The sequence below is a fragment of the Pelodiscus sinensis genome, chromosome 17, assembly GCF_049634645.1.
Source record: "Pelodiscus sinensis isolate JC-2024 chromosome 17, ASM4963464v1, whole genome shotgun sequence".
Lineage (NCBI taxonomy): Eukaryota > Metazoa > Chordata > Testudines > Trionychidae > Pelodiscus > Pelodiscus sinensis.
The window spans coordinates 25,190,855-25,214,585 of NC_134727.1; the positions used below are offsets into that span (position 1 = coordinate 25,190,855).

A 23,731-nucleotide genomic window follows, 5' to 3' on the forward strand; every position below is an offset into this window, starting at 1 on the left:
AAGCAGGACCAATCCCAACTAAAGTCTAGTGCCCTCTGTAGATAAACCTCCCCTCCCCCGGATGCTTGTTTGCCCCCGGGATTTAGTTTTTCCACTGTAGTTATCCAAGTAATAGAGGGAGACAAACAGATTCATCCAGTTTCCAGATTCATCCAGTTTAACAAGTTGTGTTAAATTTATTTAAAATATTTTTACCCCACCTCTCTATTTAAAATATCCGAACAAGTGCAGGAGCAGAAGGGGGGTCATAGTTTCCCTTACAGCTCCAAAACTGAATTATTCAGCTCCGTTGCAAGTGTGCTGTGCGCCCCTAGTGCCACAATAGCAAATTCTCAGCCACCATCATTCTCCATTTACTCTTCCAAATATCCCTGAATTTTGTACTGAGCACCGTAAGAAAATGAGACAAAGTTACTGTCTCCTGCCAGACAGAGAATTGTACTTATTGATAGTTTTGGGGATGTTTAATGTTCCTGCCTAGGTATTTTTATATCTTTCCAATTCCTGTAACAACTGTGAAATCAGTGGGATTTCGGCATCTAAATACCTTGAGGATGTGGGCCTCACCAGCGCTAATAAAATTATTCTGGAACCATCCCCATGAGGGAGTCAAGTACTATCACCTCAGAGAATCAGAAATCCCGTGGTATGGTATGTACAGCAAGGAGCATTTTGCAGATGGGTTCTGAATAGCCTTGGATGGCATGTGGGGGCTGGCACTCTGCTAATGTACGACACTGAACAGGCTGCCTAAAGCAACACATTCTTCCCTCTCCTCACCCGGGCTGAAGTCTGTGGGAGAGCAGCACTATGGTATGAACTGCCTGAGACCACCAAAAATAGATCAGAGATCATGAGAAATCAGACGGCAGCTCCAAGCTCACGGAGCATCCCACAGCTCCCCATGTTCTGAGAACTGGTCCATCCCCCCCTTCCTTATTTAGCTAACTTGCAGTGCAAATAATTTCCTAGGTGCTTCGAGATTTAGGGACAGCGCCCTCCCCCACTACCCCAATGTTGTTTTGCTGTCACAGGAGATTAGTTTCCCCTGTGATAAGGTTTAAACACAGAAGAGGAATGGGGCCGTTTCACATGCTGTCCAGCTTGTAAATCAAAACCAGCCAGTGGCGTCAGACTCCATCCCCTACGCTTCCAAGCAAGCTTGTCCTGGCTAGCAGCTTGGAGTGTCATGAGGTGATTAATGGAGAGTTTATTTTGTGGCAGAAGTGGAGTGAGGGGAGGCGGCTGAAGCACTAGAGCCTGGCTTTGTGAGTACTGCTTCCATCTACAGAGAAGTAGCACATGAAGCTCAGGCATTTCTAGGTCAAGGAAAATGTGACTCCACTGGGGAATTCATTTCCTCAAGAGCTGAGCCAGAGAGCAGCTACACTGGCATCCCCACCCCAGCTGGGGCAGGACCCTTGACATAAGGGACCTCTGACAGCTTTTCCATCTCTCCCTCCCTGGATGTAGGAGCCATTCAGTTCCTCAGTTAGCCTGTAGTGCTGCTGCAAGGGAATAAGCTGCTGCAGTAGGAGCAGGAGTCAGAGTAGTTCTCAACTCATGCCAAGGACTAAACTAGCCCCATGCGACTCCAGGTGAGGGGAGGCATGTTGCCACCCCAAACTAGACTCTATACTGATGCAGGGGCAAATTTAGGCCTGACTGCATCTGCCTTAGTACTTGCTCAGATGCAGTGGCCAGATTCTTTACTGGAAGGTATGTGTACACAAGCACATTTAAAACAGCAGGCGCCTATGTGACAGGATGTTGCCTTGTGAGAGGAAGGTGTATCCTAAGCCCTGACTCCCCCACAGGAAACCTCATCTGGCAAGAAAGCAACACATGATGGGCCTGTCTGAAGTCTTCCTCTCAATAGCTCTGGCGGTTTCTTGCAGTTGTACACGGCAGGAACTCCCACCTCTAAACGTCTACTGAGACTGTGGCAGCTCTTCAGCGACACCCGCTATTCTCTAGCTCTCACCTTTCCCACAAGCCTCTCGAGGAGCTATTCTATTGGCAGCCTACGCAGAGTTCAGCTTCCGCTTTCAGCCCTCCTCACAAATATTGCACTGTCTTCACCACACGGCATGATTAGGGATCTATTATTATCCCAGCCCCGGCTGATGGGATGGATACCGAGGTGAAGATAGGTTCAGCAACCTAGCTTAAGTCACACAGGATGTCAATCTGTGGTAGAATTGGGAACACAACCATGACCTCCTGGCTGCTTAGCTCACGTTTCCAGTGTCAGCAAGTTACCACCCATCTGGTAACAGTATATACAGAGAGAAGAGTACATTAAGCTTGAATAAAAATCCTAAATTAAGCGGGGGGGGGGGGGAACCACACATCTTCAGGAGCACAGAGATGCCTAACAAATGTGTGGTAGGAGCAGAAAGGAACAGTAGTAACTCTGAATCCACCCAAAGCAAACAGATCTAAGTTGTTGTTATCACAGAATCATAGAATACTAGGACTGGAAGGGACCTCGAGAGGTCATTGAGTCCAGTCCCCTGCCCTCATGGCAGAACCAAATACTGTCTAGACCATCCCTAATAGACATTTATCTAATCTACTCTTAAATATCTCCAGAGATGGAGACTCCACAACCTCCCTGGGCAACGTATTACAGTTTTTGACTACCCTGACAGTTAGGAACTATTTCCTAATGTCCAACCTAAACCTCTCTTGCTGCAGTTTAAGCTCATTGCTTCTTGTTCTATCCTCAGAGGCCAAGATGAACAAGTTTTCTCCCTCCTCCTCATGACACCCTTTTAGATACCTGAAAACTGCTATCATGTCCCCCTTCAATCTTCTCTTTTCTAAACTAAACAAGCCCAATTCTTTCAGCCTTCCTTCATAGGTCATGTTCTCTAGACCTTTAATCATTCTTGTTGCTCTTTTCTGGACCCTTTCCAATTTCTCCACATCTTTCTTTAAATGTGGTGCCCAGAACTGGACACAATACTCCAACTGAGGCCTAACCAGCGCAGAATAGAGCAGAAGAATGACTTCTCGTGTCTTGCTCACAACACACCTGTTAATGCATCCCAGAATCATGTTTGCTTTTTTTGCAACAGCATCACACTGTTGACTCATGTTCAGCTTGTGGTCCACTATAACCCCTAGATCCCTTTCTGCCGTAATCCTTCCTAGAGAGTCGCTTCCCATTCTGTATGTGTGAAACTGATTGTTCCTTCCTAAGTGGAGCACTTTGCATTTGTCTTTATTAAACTTCATCCTGTTTACCTCAGACCATTTCTCCAATTTGTCCAGATCATTTTGAATTATGACCCTATCCTCCAGAGCAGCCCACAACCCCTCCCAGATTGGTATCATCTGCAAACTTTCTATGCCAATATCTAAATCGTTGGATGAAGATATTGAACAGAGCTGGTCCCAAAACAGACCCCCTGTGGAACCCCACTTGTTATACCTATCCAGCAGGATTGTGAACCATTAATAACTATTCTGAGTATGGTTATCCAGCCAGTTATGCACCCACCTTATAGTATCCCCATCTAAGTTGTATTTGCCTAGTTTATTGATAAGAATATCATGTAAGACCATATCAAACGCCTTACTAAAGTCTAGGTATACCACATTTACTACTTCTCCCTTATCCACAAGATTCGTTATCCTGTCAAAGAAAGCTATCAGATTGGTTTGACATGATTTGTTCTTTACAAATCCATGCTGGCTGTTCCCTATCACCTTGCCACCTTCCAAGTGTTTACAGATGATTTCCTTAATTACTTGCTCCATTATCTTCCCTGGCACGGAAGTTAAACTAACTGGTCTGTAGTTTCCTGGGTTGTTCTTATTTCCCTTTTTATAGATGGGCACTATATTTGCCCTTTTCCAGTCTTCTGGAATCTCTCCTGTCTCCCATGATTTTCCAAAGATGATACCTAGAGGCTCAGATACCTCCTCTATTAGCTCCTTGCGTATTCTAGGATGCATTTCATCAGGCCCTAGTGACTTGCAGGCACCTAACTTTTCTAGGTTATTTTAAACAGATTATTACTTATCTGTTTAAATTTTGTGCAAACCTGCCAAGAAGAGATGTTCAGGAAAAAAAATCAACAATATCAATTTGGTTGTGTCAATTTTCAGTGGAAACTTTTAACAAAAAAACTGAGGGAAAAACCCTTAAAATGTTTACTTGCTGAAAACTGAAAAAAAAAAATTGGAAATCGAATTAAAAAATATCTTGTAGAAAGCTAAACAGTTCACACACACACACACACAATTGTTTAATTTAAAACTCAGTTCCCCACTGGAACTCTCCCCGCCCCCCCAGACAGCCCTACTGCAAAGTACTTTTGGGGAAACACAGGTCAAGTCACTGCTCCAAGGAGCTTCATCTCACTGGTTTTGAGTCTGGTCCATGATGCACCACACATTATGCAAAAATTATGTAGAGATAAAGTATCCTGTATCAGGGATAATAGGTTTAAAAAATTAGCCAACCAAGACAGTGACACATTTGGAAAGTCCTGCATCATAGACTTCAGCAATGTTGGATGTCTGAGCCATGGTCCATACCAAATATAATCAGAAAAGACTGATGTGCATCTGATTAGTCAATTGACTAATAATAACCCAACAATCACACACACTCCCCCTACTTCGAGACAGTACAGCTGCCACAGAGAGAGTAGGAGGTTCTAGCAAGCAGGGAGAACTAATGATGCCCTCTCATTTCTTCCTACAAGCACCCACATTAGAACAGCCATCACGTCATACAGTTGCAGAACAGCCCTCAAATCCCGCCCCCTCATAAGAGTTTTATTTCACATGTGCTCTGCCTCTGATCTGACCCAGCCTAGTTCACGCAAAGCTCTCTGGAGCTCTACATCACTTCACCACTGTTCCTTGTATTGCCAACTGCTTGACCACAGTGGTGGGAAGTTAAGAATGCTCGAGACCCCCATTAAGCAAGTGCAGCCACTTCTATTTGTCAAAGATAAAGGAGTAGAATTCAGAAAGTGAAGAGTTCATACTTCACCAGTTCTTCTGGGAAGCAATTCTGGCAGCATCTAATTTACTTTATGAGGAATGTGTGCTCTGAAGAGATGCACAGGCTACAGTATGGTTGTTTACAAGTTAGAGAGCACATTACACATCACCCAAAAATAAAATCCATGAATGAACTTTTGGTCTTGCTTTTCTGTATTATGCTTATCTTTTGTTATGCATACTATAGTTCAAGTAGCAGCAGGGCCATAAAGATAGAGACACGGCTGAATCAGGACACACCTTTTATGCATCTTGCTTTTATAACAGGTTATGAGTGTCATTGGAACATGAGCAGAAGTGAACAGCATTGTGAGAAAGGCATAAAACAACTGGCTCACATCACTGCCCACAGCTACTATATATTTGAGAGAATTTGTCTGGCTGGTCAAGAGCCCCTCCTAAACAGTAAGAGTTAGGACACTAAATTCCATATGCAGCTTCCTCTTATCATAACTTAAAACAAGGTCAGGGTTGTTGTGCTAGGGAAATGGAATGTGCTCTTTTCTATATGGTTTTATGAGAAGCAACCACCAGGCAAGTGAAAGGGGACTGCCTGGGGACCCGCCCCCAGCTTGGAAGGCCCTAATCCCAACCCGCCTCCCCCCAGGTACCCTTTAGGGAGGGCAGAGGGAAGCTAAAGCTCCACACACACACATGCACCAGATTCATATGAGGACATTGCTGTCTGTTTCCCTTTGTCAGGGAATGAGGGGAAAGTTTGTTGCATTCCTCACTCTGGCTGAGGAGCACAGGGGGCAGACAAGCTGTGCACTTTGCTCTCACTCCCTGACAGGGACAGAAGAAGAAGAGCAAGCAGCCCTGGTATGAATCTTGGGTTGGGGAGAGGGGGCTTTGGCCTCCCTGCCCACCCCCCGTACACACTCATGTCAATCCGCTGCCCAGGGCCCTTCCTCCCTCCCTCCCCCAACACTGACTCCTGCACTCTCTCCAACCTCAGTCCCCTGTCCTGAATCCCTCATTAAGGACTGAGGAAGGCTGGGTAAATGTGCTAGTGCTCTGTACAATACAATATTAATGGGGGTGCATTACCCTAACATTTGTATGGCCTAACACAGCGTTTCTAAAAGTGTGTTCCAAGGTGTGCCGCAGAGAGAACAGAATTCATAATGGCCACCCTTAAAGGGACAAGCCTGCAACAAAAAAAATCCTTGGTGTTCCCCATTAAAAAAAACAAAAAAACAAAAAACTATTGTTTGGTGCTCCTAAGTCTTAAAAAGTTTAAGAAACACTAGCCTAACGCCTCCCAAAGGAGTCCTTGTGCTTTTTGCTGCAGCTGAGAGCCATCTGTTCTCAGACACCAAGATTCTGAGACCAGTTCACTGGGATCTCTGGGTGTTGAGCAGCCATTGCTGTCTCACAAACGCACTCACCAACCACTTTCACACAACAGCTGCTAACTACGCCTGCCCTACTCCAGCCCAAGAAGCAAAGACCCATTATCAGCCTCAGGTCTGCTACATCACATCTCATGGTACTGTAGCCAAAAAATCAGGCCAGAGATTCAGATCCTTTCAGATCTCAGTACTCGCTTATTAAAATGGAGTGATGCTGCTCTGAGCATGCCTCATTGACTGAACTACACAATTAAAGCATAAGTTCAGGCTGCAGAAAAAATGGCAATGGGCCTATTCTGTCCTTATTTGCTCTGGTGGAAATCAGACATAATTGCACTGATGTCAACAGAGTTCCACTAGTGCAGTGGTCTCCAACGCGGTGCCCGCGGGCGTCATGGCACCCGCCGGGGCATTCGTGTGCGCCCGCCGACAACCTGGGCCGGCCCCGCTCCTGGCGCACAGGAGGCGCCGGCCCCAGGCGCGCGACACGCACCGGCACTGGGTGTGCAGCGCTCGGGCTGCCCCAGTTCTGGGGCACATGCGGGCGCTCGGGCACGCGATGCTCGAGCGGCACTAGTGCCGGCCCCAGGCGCGTGGCTCAGGCAGCAGCACCGGCCCCAGGCCCATGGCACAAGGCACTTGGGCGGCCCCAGCCCCGGCCCTAGGGCACACACCGGCGCCGGGTGCAAGGGCATCCCAGTCCCCTGGCGTGCCCCCGGATGCGCGGCCCCACCCCCGGGCGCCCGGCACATGAGTGGCCCCCACCTCCCGGGTGCCCGGGAGCCTCTAAAGGTTGGGGACCACTGCACTAGTGTAAGCCAAGTGGAAGTGAAATCAGAACAGGTCAGAGTTTCCTTCTCACTCAGCATTTCATATCTAGCATTTCTGTGATGACGGATGAGCTAGGGAAGCACATTTTCTTAGTGCAGAAGTTCTAAGTGCTGTTGAAGGAATCCGTGGGGCTCTTCTGTTGCACAAGAAAACTTTCATACTTTGAAGAACTGGTGTGTGAAATAAAGCAAGAGATGTAACTAAGCAAAGAATTGAAAATAGGGAAAAAGCTGTGTATACGAGTGATGCTTTTCTTGTCTTATTCTTAGCTAAGTGTGTAAACTCTACGTGCTCTGTTGGAGGTGGCTGGTGCTTTTAGGAAACAAACTTTTTTTTTGTTCATTAATGATAACCAGTAACACAGGACAAAAGTTCCATAGTGGGAGAACAAGTTGGGAGATATCTGGAGAGATGGGTTCAGCTTGTTCCAAAAGCCGAGTATTTTCTCTAGCTCTCCACTGTAAATGCAGGAAGCTACAGTGCAGAACCACAGACAGGGCTGATGAAATATGTCTTAACTATCCCCTCAAAATGGTTCAACAGCTTTGTAACACCTGCTGTGTTAACGGCACAGACATTTGGTAAAGAAGCATAAATCTCCTGGAAAACAAGAAAAAAAGCCTTCCCTGTAGGATTTAATGCTAACCTTGTACTCATGTTTCAGAGGGGGCAGCGGTGTTAGTCTTTAAGGTGCCACAGAGCAACTACTTATTTTTACTGAAACAGACTAACATTTATTAGGGCCAGGCCCAGTGATGGGGGAGGCTGGGAAGGCAAACTGCTCTGGGGCCAAGGGAATGGTGGCAGTGGGGAGCTCCAGGCTCTTTAAATCACTACCACAGCGCCATACTGACCCCGGGCAGTACTGAGGGCTGTCTGGGGGCGGTGCAGCACTCTGTCTAGCGCAGGTATGTCCAAAGTCCGGCCCGCGGGCCAATTGCGGCCCGTGTTCCAGTTTAATACGGCCCCACAGGTAATTTGGCAATATCTATCTTTTATGGCCCCCAATGAATCCATATGTATTGAGATGAATACATTGTAAAATCTCAGTTAATGTCAGTTGGTCTAAATCAGTTATAAATATATTTGGACACAACATGTATACTTGGTGTTATGTTCCTGTTCATATTTTTTTAACTTAAAAGTTGACAGACAACCTTTATTACCAATAATATGTAATGTACTTTACAATGTTCCTGACATATATTTCAGCTTCCTGGATTTTTTTTTCATCTGGCCTTCAGATATGAAAGGCAGAGTGATTTAACACCTGTTTAGATTTGTCATCCATGTGACGAAATGAAAAGTATGCCGTTTGCAATAAACTTTGCATAAAATAGTTAATTTGCATTTAAGTTTAATGGTTCAAAGAATGTCAGGCAAAATGGTCGACCCTCACGCATGTTCACTTCATCAAATCTGGCCCTCTTTGAAAAAAGTTTGGACACCCCTGGTCTAGCGCTATGGGCTCCCTAGCCCCAGCCCTGCCCCTTCTACTCAAGGCCCCACCCCTTCTGGGTTCACAGAGCAGGCCTTCCCTCCCCCTTTCTTGCTCAAGGGCCCAGCAAGGCTGTCGGCCCCGCTGTTTAGGGCATAAACTTTCATGGGGTGCAGCTTGTTTCAGATACATGAAGTGAAAGACTCAGGTGGCAGGGATAGATACATATATACATAGATGGGATTGTTACAACAGTGTTAATGAGACTAATTCAATCAGGGTGGATGTGACCCACTTCCAACAGTGATAAGAAGGTGAGAATACCTAAAGGGGGAAATTACTTCTTGTACTGAGGCCAAGAAAGTCATGAGTCTTTTTATATGTATACAGTAAGTCAAGTGTCTTTTTGGTGCTTTTAATATTAGGACACCTGCTGGGGTGGAAGAAGCAGTGTTTGATGGAATAAATCTTGCACAAATAGAAAGGCTCAGACAGCGTATGGAGAAGAAATGAGAGGGCTGCTACATGCAGCTATTACTGAAAACCACAGACGAGCTGTGGACAACAGGATACTACCTGAAGAGGTTTATATTACCTTCAATGAGAATCTAACCTGTAGGAACAAGGGCACAAAGAGACCGTAAAAGGAGAGAGAAGTGTGAACACAGAATATGAGAAACACTTACATGACTATGTAATTTACATATTTGGGTGGGGAAAGCAAACTTCAGAGTCTGACCCTGTTCCCAATCTGTTAGAGGCAGAATTATCTGAGTCACTGGGAAACCAGACTGCCTGTGAGTCCAAAGAAATATGAAAGCTATGGCCAATGGGTCTTCTGAAGTTCTAAAAGAATTCAATGGTAAGTGCTCCTGAATTCACCACCAGTCCACCAAACCACATGTCCATGTTAGGTGCTTCCTGGAAGATGTGACGGGTGTCCTACAGTTCATACTGTAGCCACTGCAGAAGTTGCTTTAAAATACTGGTGTAGAAGTCTAATGTCTGTGCACTCTCCTGAAGTGGCGGTCTTTGGGCATAATGAAGGTAGCAGAATGCAATGAAGCACCTTGCTTGCTTTCACTAAACCCCAGACCGCTCACTGTTAGGCTTGGTCCAGAAGCTGTGATTTGGTTTTGCAAAACCTCACTGGTCAGGGTTTTTTTTCCACAAAATGAAATTCCACAGCAGGTAGCTTGTGTGTTCAGCCATCCTCATGTGAAAGCTTTTGAAGAAAATGTTCCAGTTTCGGCCCATCTCTAGCTATCGTGATGGTAGACTTGACAAATACACATCTGTCATTAAAACTTCTTGTGCGGAGAAGGGGCACTGGGTTGACTGATCGACAGTACTCCAGCCACACATATAGCTCTGCCTCTCACCAGCAAGTTGGAAAATGGGCTGACCCCCTTACAGCTGTACCAGTATTATCTTGTGAGTTGCTGGTTGTCAAAGGCATGAGCCAATTCAAGAAACACACGGGTGGGATGCAGAGTTCCCACATCTCTTTTGATAAGAGCTAGCAAAATGCCAGATGGTCAGAATTTGGTACCAGTTTGGAGGGCTTGTTTTCTGCAGCTCAGCTTCCCTCTTTGGATGAATGTGCCCTGTTTTAGTTAACAAGGCACAACCTAAAGTTGTCCTGGCACTGGTTGTGCTGACCCAGTTACTCTAATACACAACACATCCTTCAATGGGAAATCCATTCAACAATATTAAAAGCAACCACCACCACTCAAAATCTAGTAGATGAAGAAAGAACAATTTCCTGTGAAACCCACAGTCAGCAACGTTGGGAAAGTCTGACAGGTGAGCGATAGAGAAGGGCAAACCCTGCTCTGCATCAAGTCTCACAGCCAGGACTCAGTTCCTTGACATCCGTCCCAGTTCACTCCAGGCAGAACAGTTTCACTCACCTCTGTCTTGCTGATGGTGGCATATTGGGAGCTGAAACTTTGCATTGGGCATGTCTGCCATTAGAGATCAGCCAAAATAAATTCAGCACTGTCAGTTCACTCTAGTGGGAGACAGTTTATCCTCAGGCTGGGGGTATGGTAGAAATATTTTAATAACATTAGATGAAAAAGGTTTTATTGTGAAAAAAAAAGTGGGAAAATTGTGGGGTTTTTTTTTTTTTAAACACAAAATTTTCCTGAGAAAAATTGAATATTTTTACTGAAAGCCAAAAGGTTAAAAACAACAACCTGGTTTTGATTTTTACCAAAACATTTTTAAGTTTTCAAAAACTTGAAATATTTTCTGAGGGAAAAAGGAAAGAAAATACCCCCCCACACACACCCACACACACACCAGTCAAAAATAATTGCTGTTTTCTCATAAGATCTACCTCTCACCAGTACATTGAGAAAAGAGATGCTCCCCTTACTGCTGCACCACTGCTATCTTAAGTCTCATACATTTGAGAAGCATTTCCCACCATTCAGTGTGCTTGGTTTCACCACAGAAATTTAGTACTAGAATTAACTGTAAGAAAAGGTCCAAGATAGTAACAGCCCTGAATCAGACCATGAGCCAAGTGCAAGGACCCATTTAGTTTGCTGAGTGATTCCAAGGCGATAGCTTTCTCCTGAAGAGAAGGGCAGTTGAGTGAGCTGCTGCAGGAAGGCTCTTTATCCTAATTCAGCAGATTCAAACACCAGCAACACTGAATCAACCCTGCATTCTTTGCAGGAACATATGAGTAAATCAAAAACATGTAATAAGAAAAGCAAAAAAAGATTTTGAGGAACAGCTAGCCAAAAACTCAAAAAGAAATAACAAAATGTTTTTTAAGTACATTAGAAGCAGGAAGCCTGCTAAAAAGCCTGTGGGTCCCCTAGATGATCGAGCTATAAAAGGAGCAATCAAGGACGATAAAGCCATTGCGGAGAAACTAAATGATTTCTTTGCTTCAGTCTTCACGGCTGAGGACGTTGGGGAGATTCCTGAATCTGCACCGTCCTTTGTGGGTGATGAATCTGAGGAACTGTCCCAGATTGAAGTGTCATTAGAGAAGGTTTTGGAACAAATAGAAAAACTTAATGTTAACAAATCTCTGGGACCGGATGGCATTCATCCAAGGGTTCCAAAAGAACTTAAATGGGAAATTGCTGAGCTATCATCTGTGGTTTGTAACCTATCCTTTAAATCGGCTTCAGTACCTAATGACAGGAAGGTAGCCAACGTGACCACCAATATTTAAAAAGGGCTCTAGAGGCGATCCTGGCAATTACAGACCGGTAAGTCTAACTTCAGTACCAGGCAAATTAGTCGAAACAATAGTAAAGAATAAAATTGTGAAGCATGTAGAAGAACATAATTTGTTGGACAAAAGTCAACATGGTTTCTGTAAAGGGAAATCCTGTCTTACTAATCTATTAGAGTTCTTTGAAGGGGTTAACAAACATGCGGACAAGGGGGATCCAGTAGATATAGTATACTTGGATTTCAGAAAGCCTTGGACCAGGTCCCTCACCAAAGGCTCTTGTGTGAATTACATGGCCATGGGATAAGAGGGAAGGTCCTTTCTTGGATTGAGAACTGGTTAAAAGACAGGAAACAAAGGGTAGGAATAAATGGTAAATTTTCAGATTGGAGAGGGGTAACTAGTGGTGTACCCCAAGGGTCAGTCCTGGGACCAATCCTTTTCAACTTATTCATAAATGATCTGGAGAAAGGGGTAAGCAGTGACGTAGTAAAGTTTGCAGATGATACCAAACTGTTTAGGATAGTCAAGACAGAAGCAGACTGTGAGGGACTCCAAGAAGATCTCACCAAACTGAGTGACTGGGCAACAAAATGGCAAATGAAATTTAATGTGGATAAGTGTAAAGTAATGCACATTGGGAAAAATAACCTCAACTATATGTACAGTATGATGGGGGCTAATTTGGCTACGACAAATCAGGAAAGAGATCTTGGAGTTATCGTGGACAGTTCTCTGAAAACTTCCACACAGTGTGCAGTGGCGGTCAAAAAGGCAAATAGGATGCTAGGAATTATTAGGAAAGGGATAGAAAATAAGACCCAGAATATCTTACTGCCCCTGTATAAAACTATGGTATGCCCACATCTTGAATACTGTGTACAGATGTGGTCTCCTCACCTCAAAAAAGATATTTTGGCCTTGGAAAGGGTTCAGAAAAGGGCAACTAAAATGATTAGGGGTTTGGAACGGGTCCCATATGAGGAGAGGCTAAAGAGACTGGGACTTTTCAGTTTAGAAAAGTGGAGACTGAGGGGGGATATGATAGAGGTCTATATAATCATGAATGGTGTGGAGAGGGCTGATAAAGAAAAGTTATATATTAGTTCCCATAATAGAAGAACTAGAGGACACCAAATGAAATTAATGGGTAGCAGGTTTAAAACTAATAAAAGGAAGTTCTTCTTCACACAGCGTGTTGTCAACCTGTGGAACTCCTTGCCAGAGGAGGCTGTGAAGGCTAGGACTATAATAGAGTTTAAAGAGAAGCTGGATAAATTCATGGAGGTTAGGTCCATAAAAGGCTATTAGCCAGGGGATAAAATGGTGTCCTTGGCCTCTGTTTGTCAGAGGCCGGAGAGGGATGGCAGGAGACAAATCACTTGATCATTGTCTTCGGTCCACCCTCTCTGGGGCACCTGGTGCTGGCCACTGTCGGCAGACAGAATACTGGGCTAGATGGACCTTTGGTCTGACCCAGTACGGCCGTTCTTAAGTCCTTATGTTCTTCTGGGCTGGAGGCAGGGAAACAGAAGATCCCAGTGTGTGTTGTCCCTTTGCCAAGATAACTTTTCCCACCTCGTATTGTGTAGGCTGCCGCCTTCCACCCCCAAACTGTCTGTACTGAAACTATCTGGTGGTGTTCACTTTCAGTCCTTTGGGTAAGATGTCCATCTTCTTGCACTGAGGAAGTGGGTCTGGCCCACGAAAGCTCATCAGCTAATAAACCATCTTGTTAGTCTTTAAAGTGCTACATAGTCCTGTTTTTTGTATCTGGTGTTAGCACTCTTCTTCTCTATTGCCTACTAATGGTTCTTATCTGTCTCTTGACTATCCAGTCTTTACATGTTTATAGACTATTTGTTTTTCCTGTTACATTCCAGCTCCGCTTTCCCCTTGACATTTTTTTTGTATACCCACTACCTCTTCTTGTTTCCCCCCTTCCCTTTCTTTCCTTCTCCTCCCTCCCCTCCCCCGCCCCTATTTATTTTAGTTCTGGACATCCAACATTCCGGTCATCTGAAGAAGTGGGCTGCCCCAGGAAAGCTCATGATACCATCTACATGTTTTGTTAGTCTTTAAAGTGCTACTGGACTATTTGTTGTTTTTTAAGTTTGTACTTCATGGGTTAGTACTTTGAGACAGAAGAGAACACAAACTTTACTGCAAACGGCACTCCCCCGTGTTCAAGGTGAACAGTTACATAAGCAAATGTTGATATAATTTTTCTTGGCTCATTTTTATTAAAGTAGCTGCTTCCTGTATGTGTTGAGAATGGCTGACATGTGAAGGGGAATGGGGTATTAATTTCATTCATCAATGGTGCTAACTGTTGAATGCCTTTGAAAGACACCAAAGGCATAGTTACCCACACTGGAAGGTAGTATCAATTTATATACTGCAGGACTGGAGCTTTTAGAAGCTTGATTTCGGTTCCAATCCTTTGTATTTGATTGGGATTGAACCATGAAGCCTGTGCATATTGGGTTTCAAATTATGTTTAGGCTGAATTATCAGACACACTACTAATGGTTGGTTGGTTTTTGCTGGTTTATGCAACTGATGGAAAGACCTATAACCTGTCACAACTCCAGTTTCTTCCCTTAGCTGATACAGACAAAACAGAGGAGACATCCAAGGGAATTTAGATGGGCTAAATTCGAGGGTCTGAGAGTAAACCAGGCCTTCATGCTCCAGGCAAGGCAATTTACACCACCACCACACAAATGCAAGAGGTTATTCAGATACAGTGAAGAGCAAAACCAATATATGTGCATTAAGAGTACTATTTTCATTAAACATCTCATACCCCTGAATGTCTAGAACAAGTGTTTGGGTTAGAACTGATTGGGAACTTTCCCTCAATTTTTTTGAATGTGGTTTCCACAAAATTAATTTTCTGGGGGTAATTTTTTATTTCAGTGATTTTTTTTATTTTCCATGGGGGGGGGGGGGGGCGGGGCAGAAAAATCAAGAGAAAATATTTTTACCCGGTTAAAAAAAAAACTACATTAGGTTGGTTGAACTGACCCTTTATTCAGTGCTGGTGAGGCCATATATGGAGTATTGCGTCCAGTTCTGGGTCCCCATTACAGGAAGGATGTGGGCACATTGGTGAAGATCCAGCGGAGGGCAACAAAAATGATTAGGGGGCTGGAGCACATGACTTACGGGGAGAGGCTGAGGGATTTGGACTTATTTAGTCTACTGAAGAGAAGAGTGAGGGAGGATTTGACAGCAGCCTTTATCTACCTGAAAGGGGATTCCAAAGAGGATGGAGAGAGGCTGTTCTCAGTAGTGATGGATGACACAACGAGGAGCAATGGTCTCACACTGCAGTGTAGAGGTCTAGGTTGGATATTAGGAAAAACTATTTCACTAAGAAGGTGGTGAAGCACTGGAATAGGTTGCCTAGGAAGGTGGTGGAAACTCTATCCCTAGAGGTTTTTAAGTCTCGGCTTGACAAAGCCCTGGCTGGGATTATTTATTTGGGGTTGGTCCTGCTTTTAGCGGGAAGTTGGACTTGATGACATCTTGAGGTCTCTTCCAACCCTATGGTTCAATGAGTCTATGAACTGTATTTAAATGTTTTGTGTCAGGTCAGTTAGGGTATGTCTACGCTGGGAAGGTTTGGTGACAAAAATGCTGTTGACATGCAAAAGTCATCAAAAGCGAAAACCAGTCAAACCACTTTTTCTCCCTCCCCTTGTCAATATTTCATGGCCACATTAATAGCTCACCTGTCAACTGAGCAAAACAATGTGGTTAAGTGCAGTGTTGTGGGAAGACAGAGCTGTTCCTTATGCCTCTTGGGATTCCCTTATAGTTCTGTGAGCTCTCTGTACTAAAGACAGTCAAAGCATCACAGCAGTTTCTCCAGCCTTCTCCTTGCAGCAGCAAATAGGAGCATTCCAATTATTTGTTTTTTGTTTGTTCCCCAAATGAAGCAGTTCACTTAGCTGTCAGATACTTCCCAGAGCTTTGAAAAGGGGGGCGGGGGTGCATGCCCGCAGGGCAGCAGAAATCACAAAACACTGAGCACAGCCATTGGGCAGGCTTTGTGGGATATTGGTGGAAGCCAGTTCTCTCCACAAAACAAACAACAGAGTTCACACTATCTCTTTGTCGACAATAAAGGGAGGGGAAAATAAAAAAGTCTCACAGGGTAAAAGTTTGCTGTCACCGAATTGGGATGTTTTTCCCAACAAAAGTTACATTGCAGTGTAAACATTCACTTTTTTATCACCAAAAGGCAAGTTTGGACAACAAAACATGCCAGTGTAGACAAGACCTTCAATATAAATTTGGGTCTGCCTAAGTTACCATTGTGCCTCATGGGAGTTGTAATTCAAGTGCCTTATGACTATCTATTGGGGAGGTTCCCTGGCACGACTATATCTTTCATAATGCAATACCATCTGACCACTGGCTGAGCCCATATAGGAGTCTGGTAATTGAGGTGCATGTAGTCTGGCCAGAGAATCTTACCCAAGAGGAGACTATGGGCATGCAGCACCTGAATGACAACTCCCATGAAGCACTGTGGTAGCTCATGCCAATGCAGTTCAATGTCAAACTGAGCCAAAATGCAAAGTTTTGGTTTGGGAATATGTTAAGGGGCGTGGCCCCTCAGTCAGGGCCTGTCTACCAAAATACTCCCATGAGTCCCCCATCAGAATCCCCCCTCAGTGGCCTGCCTCCTGCTTGTCTGGGTCAATACTGACCGGGAGCTCAATTTCTGAGGTGCTCCCCATTGGGATAACTATGACCCTGGGGCCTAGTCCTGGCAGTGCTCCCCTATTGGGGCAAATACAGCCTGGGGCCTAGTCCTTATCAGGCTCTCCTATTGGGGCAAATACGGCTCTGCGGCCTAGTCCATAGAAGGCTCCCCTCCTGGGGTAAATACGGCCCTGCAGCCTAGTCCATAAGCTTCTGAGCCTTCCTCTGCTCCAGGGCACTGCAGAGGAAGGGATAGGGAGGACCTGGGCTTTCCCACTCCACCAGGTCCCAGCCCACGGCCCTATTAGCAGTGCTTGCTCAGCCAGGGTTTTCTCGCCTCAACGTGCCAAGCACTCGGGGACTGCAGTTCCCTGCCTGGGGCTGCTTCCTACCTCCTTGCAGCTCTCTGCTGCCATATCTCTCCCCTGTTGCCAGAGTCGGGGCTGTCGCTGCCGCGGTTGCTGCTGGGGTCGTAGCAGCTGCAGCATCAGTTCAGGCTGCATAGGCTCCTCTGGAGCTGGCTCTGCAGGTCCTTCCTCTTCAGTAGTCAGGCCAGAGTGAGTTGTCTCAGGGCCTTTTATAGTGCTGCTCACCAGGGAGCATGCTGGGCAAGGCCGTGGGGGAGGGGCCAGAGTGCCCCATCACAGAATGTAAGACATTTTCATTTCAGTAAAAAGGCATGAAGCAAAATAAGGTTGAGGGTTCTGAAAAAATCTTTTTACAACTTTTTCTTCTGCAAAACATTTTGTTTTCTTTATCTTTTTTCATCCCAGTTCAGGACAAAAAGTAAAGTACTAGAATTTTCCATGGCATGGAAATTCCAATCCCTGAGGAGCTCTGAACATGAGTGGGATCAAGCTAGCAAAGGTGCTACACATCAGTTCGCAGCCAAGTCGGAGTGGACCGTACACTGGAGACAGGCCGTATAGAATATTTGCGGACTGATCAATCAACTAGAGCTACCGAGAACAGTGCTTTTAAAGTTTCCTTTCTCTTCTACAAGATTCACAAGTCCCCCTCGAATCTACATGAATTTCTTTGTTCCCAAGCAAATTTAACACATGTATAAGGCAAGTAAAAAAAAGCTGGGGAACACAGTTATTCAACGAGGACCTAATATTAAAAAGGAGAAGAGTCTGAAAAGTGAAAAAAAGAAAAGAACAATAATTTTGTCAAAACTTTTTATGTGGGTCTTTCCCCCCCCAAAATGTTGATGAATAACTGAATATATTAACAATCTGATCAATGCAGCTCTAAAGTGGAATAAGTTGTTAGAAATGGCTGATTAGAATAACATACTCCCCTCTTGGGCCTTTTCTTTGCTTAGCCCATATCTATCTTAAGCTTTAGAAATGCTGCAGCTAGATCTTGTAAAAGTACTGAGCATCTTTATCTCCCATTGGTGCTGACTGGTTCATTGATTTCAGTACCCTATGGCTACGTCTAGACTGGCATGATTTTCCGCAAATGCTTTTAACGGAAAAGTTTTCCGTTAAAAGCATTTTCAAAAAAGCGCGTCTAGATTGCCAGGATGCTTTTCCGCAAAAGCACTTTTTGTGGAAAAGCGTCCGTGGCCAATCTAGACGCGCTTTTCTGCAAAAAAAGCCCCTATCGCCATTTTCGCGATCGGGGCTTTTTTGCGGAAAACAAATCTCTGCTATCTACACTGGCCCTTTTGCGCAAAAGTAAAAGGTTTTTGGGAAAAGACTTTTGCCCAAACGGGAGCAGCATAGTATTTCCACAAAAGCACTGACAATCTAACATGAGATCGTCAGTGCTTTTGTGGAAATTCAAGGGTCCAGTGTAGACAGCTGGCAAGTTTTTCCGCAAAAGCGGCTGCTTTTCTGGAAAAAGTGGCCAGTCTAGACACAGCCTACAGGTTCAGGCTTCTGATTTCTAAGTCATAGGTGATGTGGAGCAGGGGGTTCGAGGGGGAACATGTTCCAAGCACCATGGGGGGGAAGGGTCAAGAGGCTGGCCAGTACACAGTGAGGGGCTTCTCGGGGAAGGGGGAGTGGGCTCTGGGGCCATTGCTCTGCTTGCCCCCTGCACTCACTGGCAGCAGCACTGCACTCCCCCAGCTGTGTCACTTGGGGATGGGGTGGGAACACCCCCATGCTGACTGGCAGGAAGCAGTTCAAGCTGCGGGAACAAAGCAAGCTGGGGCCACGTTGCTCTGTTTGCTTCATCCCTGTCACTGAGTGTGTGTGTGTGGGGGAAGGGGACACAAACCCTTTCTGCAGATGTCTGGCCCTGCTAGTTACCTGGGCTGCATTGCTTGGGGGAGGAGGAAGAGGTGGGCTGGGGGTGAAGTAAGAGCAGTGAAGAGGAGGGGAGAGGGCGGAGCAGAGGTGGGAAGGGGCGGGACTTGAGGTGGAGGTGGTTTGTCCTGGCCCTTCTCCAGGCTGGAAGGGCATCACGTGGCCGGTGCCACGCCCCAACACCTCCCTTCACCTATTGCCCCTATCGAAGGTACCTCAGCCAGGGGGGCCAGCAGACTGGCCGGGCCACTAGGCAAGGTGGATGGGTTGGCTCCATGCTCCTGGAAGGAATGGGGCCTCAGGTATAATTGCCCCTCCCCTTCCAGCCAGCCCTCAGAGCTGCCTGAAGTGTGCCACGCAGCACTCTGGCAGCAATGTAAAAGGCCCAGAGCTCCAGCCACTGCATCATTGCAATGGCAGCTTGGAGCCCTGGGCCCTTGTAAATCACTGGGCCCTGGGGCAATTGCCCCCTTTGCTCCCCGCACCCCTCCCATCAGCAGGCCTGACTCCAGCTATTAAACCATGTCAGTTTTTTCCAAAAGAAATGTGGCAAAACCTGTCAAATGTATTTATTTATTGTTGCCTACCCCGAAGAAAAGGTTGCAGTGATCCCTGATAAAACAGACTTTCCACAGAAGAGACAATGGGCCGCCTAGTTTGTCAGCTATTTTCAGCACCCCCCTGTGTGGGAGTCGGTTATGTTCTGAGACATGTTTATGTGGTTTAAACATTTTCAATTAGTTCTTGTTCTACACCAGGCCCAGCAATTCTGCAGTTCTTTGGTCAGTAACAAAGCAGCTTATTTCTGGCACCAAGCCTATCTGCTTAGCCCAGTTGCAAAAAGTTTGTGTGGCACTGTGCCTTTCACAGAAAGGCCTTGGGGGAGGTTTTTTCCTGGATTACTTGCTTAAAGACTGTCAAAAGATCCTTCAGCAGCTAAATGAGTAAGGATTTTTCTGCCTTTCTAATGATGGCTAAAAATATTCAAATGTTTATATAAACCCTGGGAATTAAACGCCATTCTTCATTTATCATTGTACCATAAAATAATAATAAATAGCAATAATAGATTTTTAATGAACAATGAATGTAATATCTGAACATAAAATCAGTGTTACTACAGTACTGGTATCAGACACTGGGCTCAAGTCTCACTTCTGCAACAGACTTTCTACATGACCATGGTCAAGTCACTTGATTGTTCTGTGCCTTGGTTTCCTAGTCTGTATAATGGGGATTGTTTTCCATACCTCATAGGGTACTGAGAGGAAAAATTCATTAAGGCTTGTGAGGTGTTTGGCTATGATGGCGATGGAGGCGCTCATATAAGTGTCTTATTGAATAACTCAAAGGTTTTATTCAATAACTCAAAAATATGTTGTAGATAAATAGAATATACTTGTCACCAAATATTCATCAGATAGGGCACAAACTAGATGGGCCGTATAGACTGAAGTAGCCACTTCTCTTGATTTGGTGCTACCAGGACAGCTTTGTGCTTTGCTGGGGTAGCATGGCTGCCCTCTGTGCTCTCAGAAGGGGGCCCTTGGATTGTACGTTAAATAGACTTTTAAAGAGCAGCACATTCACTTCACGTAGCACTTCTGAAATTTGACATGCCAGAAGATTGCCTATGATCAGTAACTAGCTGCTAATCAACACCTCCATCATGTCCTCAGATGCCTCCATTTCCTCTCTCTCAGCATTCTCTGACTGCTTCTTTCCAGTTCTGCATCAGCTGAAAAGAATGGAGGCTAAAGCTCTCCATGAATTGTTTAGACCTATGCTAATGAAGAGTTTTTTGAGGCTCCTTACATGTGAGCTGGCATTGAGCAGGGCCTACCCAGTTTGCCTTGCTTTGCAGTGACAATGCTTAAAGACTGTTAGAAACCTAGACACTGCAATGGAGTTAAGGCTACTTCAGTACTGGCCGTATTTTCCAGGGAATCCTGATGTACCATAACAAGCAGGGAACTGCCTTAAGGTTCTATATTATGAGCTTTCACAACTGTGCAAATTATGTAATTGACATATTTTTAAACAATCATAAATCTTTGCACAGATCCTCAGCTAATGCAAATTAACTTGGCTTTGTTCAGTTGAGTGAAGCTACTGTATAATAACTTATACCAGATAAGGATCTGACTCTTTAATTCTCTAACCTACTGCGGTGTAAAAAACCTTCAAAATAGGAACCAAATGTGCCCGGACATGTAATGAGATCTGTTTGCAGTCAAACGTTCCAGGACTTACTCTGACAATTCAAACGGCCACATTTTCCTAATCTGATCAGCGGTGAAATAAACGCAGAATTTATGTGCTTATTTGTTAGTTTTGGATCCCTGCTCTGCAAACCTCACTATCCAGTTTCAGGTAAGTGGTAATTAATAGAACAAACCATAGGAGAAATGAGGGAAGAGTTAGGAGAACATGCAGGTAGATCAGACTACCATGAGCACCACCTGATTGCTCAAACCATATTTAACATTATTTTATTGTATATAAGCTTTCTGTCTCTCTCTCTTTGTCTTTGAACTGTGCATTGATTCCCTGACTCTTTCCGCTTTCTTTACATTTAAATGTTAGCTGAGCACATTCCTGTTTCTAGGTCAGGGAAGGGAAAGGAGCTGTCTGCTTTTAAATAGTCCCAACTTCTGCTCAACAGGCAAACGCTGGACAGCTCACTCCTCCACCGCAGGGCTGATGACCCTGAAGGAAAGAAACTACTTTTCAAAGATAAATGCCGGATACAAATCCACCTACACTCTCCAGGTTCTGTATCCTTTAGCATCTGCTGCTAACTTTATTGAAGCAGTTAGGAGTACGCCCTAGAAATCCACTAACCTGGCCAGTCCTTGGGCCTGCCTGCTTCTGCCCTTACTGCAGATTATATGCAGGCTTCATCGGAGCCGGATGTGGCTTCTTGTTTTTGAGGTAGGTGGTTAGAGTGTCCAAAGCTCTCAGTTCAGTTAACAGCACTGCCTGCTTCACATGCACATTAATCAGTTTGCCAGCTGCAAGCTATGAGTCCTTACTCGACTAAAATATCTAACAGTTATTTCCCAAAGGGCTACCCAGCACACACACACAAACCAAAACCAGCACACACACACACACACACACACACACACAAACATACACACACTTTCCAGTTCAGCGGAGCAGAGACGGGCTCATTCACACAATCCTGCCCTAGGCTGCAGTTCTCATAAACCTTCAATGCAGTACAGTGTACTCGCTCTCACCTCTTGGTTCTTCTGACACAAACTCTTCTTTAAATCCCTTATTTGCCCTTCTCCTGCCCCTGTTGGTCATTGTTTTATGCCATCAACCATTGGTGGGCTTGGTGCATTTGTAACTCCCGTTAGGAGAGGAATAAGAAATAGGAAGTGAGCTGTAAGGAAAATCCTATGCAGATGATTGGATACTCTTTCCTCATCTCACACCACCAGTGCTTGCAGATATCTGGTCCAGGTTTAACACCACCAACAATCTTCAGGGAACCCAAGATACCGCTATTGTTATTTACCCCTTATATGTAATCAACGAACATCACTATGGGGTAGAGAAGTATCATCTCCATTTTACAGATGGGGAAACTGAGGTACAGGTGTTAAGTGACTGCTCCAGTGCACAAGAAGAAGTCATTGTTATGGCCTGTTAGAACTCTAGTTCCTGTTTCCCAGTCTCTCCTCAGAGCCAGTTCACTAGAGCACATTCCATAGTGGCGATACTAATGCTAAACATAGTTAGTTATGGCAAAATTATGACTAGAAGCTTAAAGAGTGACCACTTGAATCATTCTGTGCTTCTGTGTTGGTACTGGTTATACAATCAGTATATCTAGGGCAAGGAAAAACAAAGCAACGTAGATCCCAACCAAGGGCGACGTGAAGATGACTCCCCAGCAATAAGCCAGAAAAAACTAAGAGGAGCCAAGAATAAAACTACATCTGCTACAATGCCAAGCAGCACTCCCAGGTGTCCCTTCCAACAACAGCTGTGAGCATGAGAAACTAGCAAGCAATGCTGCATAGCTCTCAGCACACTAGGGGTACGTCTAGGCTACAGGCTTTTGTTGACAGAGGCTTTGTCAACAGATACTGTCGACAAAACTTCTGTCGACAAAAAGCATCTAGACTACAGCCAGTTCTGTCGACAAAGCAAGCTGTTTTGTCGACATGAGAGTGTAGATGCAAAGGACAGTGTAGATGCAATAACGCCTTTTGTCCACAGAACTCTGTCGACAAAAGGTATTATTCCTTATAGAATGAAGTTTACTGCCGTCAACAAAACTGCCGAGTTCTGTCGATGTTATGTCGACAGAACTTGGCAGTAGTGTAGACGCAGGTATAGTTTTCTCAACAAAAGTCCACTTTTGTCAACAAAACCCTGTAGTCTAGACACACCCTAGGAGCACAGTCCTGGCCTGCCACAAATGTATCTCTTTTCAGAAACAATTTCTTCATGTCTGTCCCTCTTCCTCTCCTCCCTTCTCTGTTCTGTCAGGTGGGGCAAGGCGAACAGAATCTAGACCCCTGTGTGCAGAATGAGGGAGTTAAGTGTAGTAGTTTTTAGAAAAATACCATTTATCCCTCAGGTTCCGTTTGGCTGGCAGTCTAGAGGCTAAATCAAGAGGCTGTTGATGGAGGAAGCAAACAGGAAGAAACAAAATGGCAAAGTCTCCTTAAAGGAGCAATAAGGAGAGCCTCTGCTTGGCTCCCACTAGACTGGCATGGTTTACTCTTCCCCCAAGCCTCTGATCCCGGTTTTGGTGGTGCCCGTCTTCACCAGGAGTGCTTGCATTGATTTAATTGTCAGTGTGAGGCACTGTGGGATGGTGTCTAAGAGGCAGCAACAGTCAATGTAAGCAATGCAGCAGCTGCACTGATGCTGC

General features: G+C 45.0%; 1 long non-coding RNA gene across 3 annotated transcripts in view; it reads right to left on the reverse strand.

Moving 5' to 3' along the window:
* LOC142818728 (uncharacterized) overlaps positions 1-23,731 on the reverse strand; it is a 114,628-nt gene that overhangs the window by 36,640 nt on the left and 54,257 nt on the right. The window lies entirely within an intron of this gene.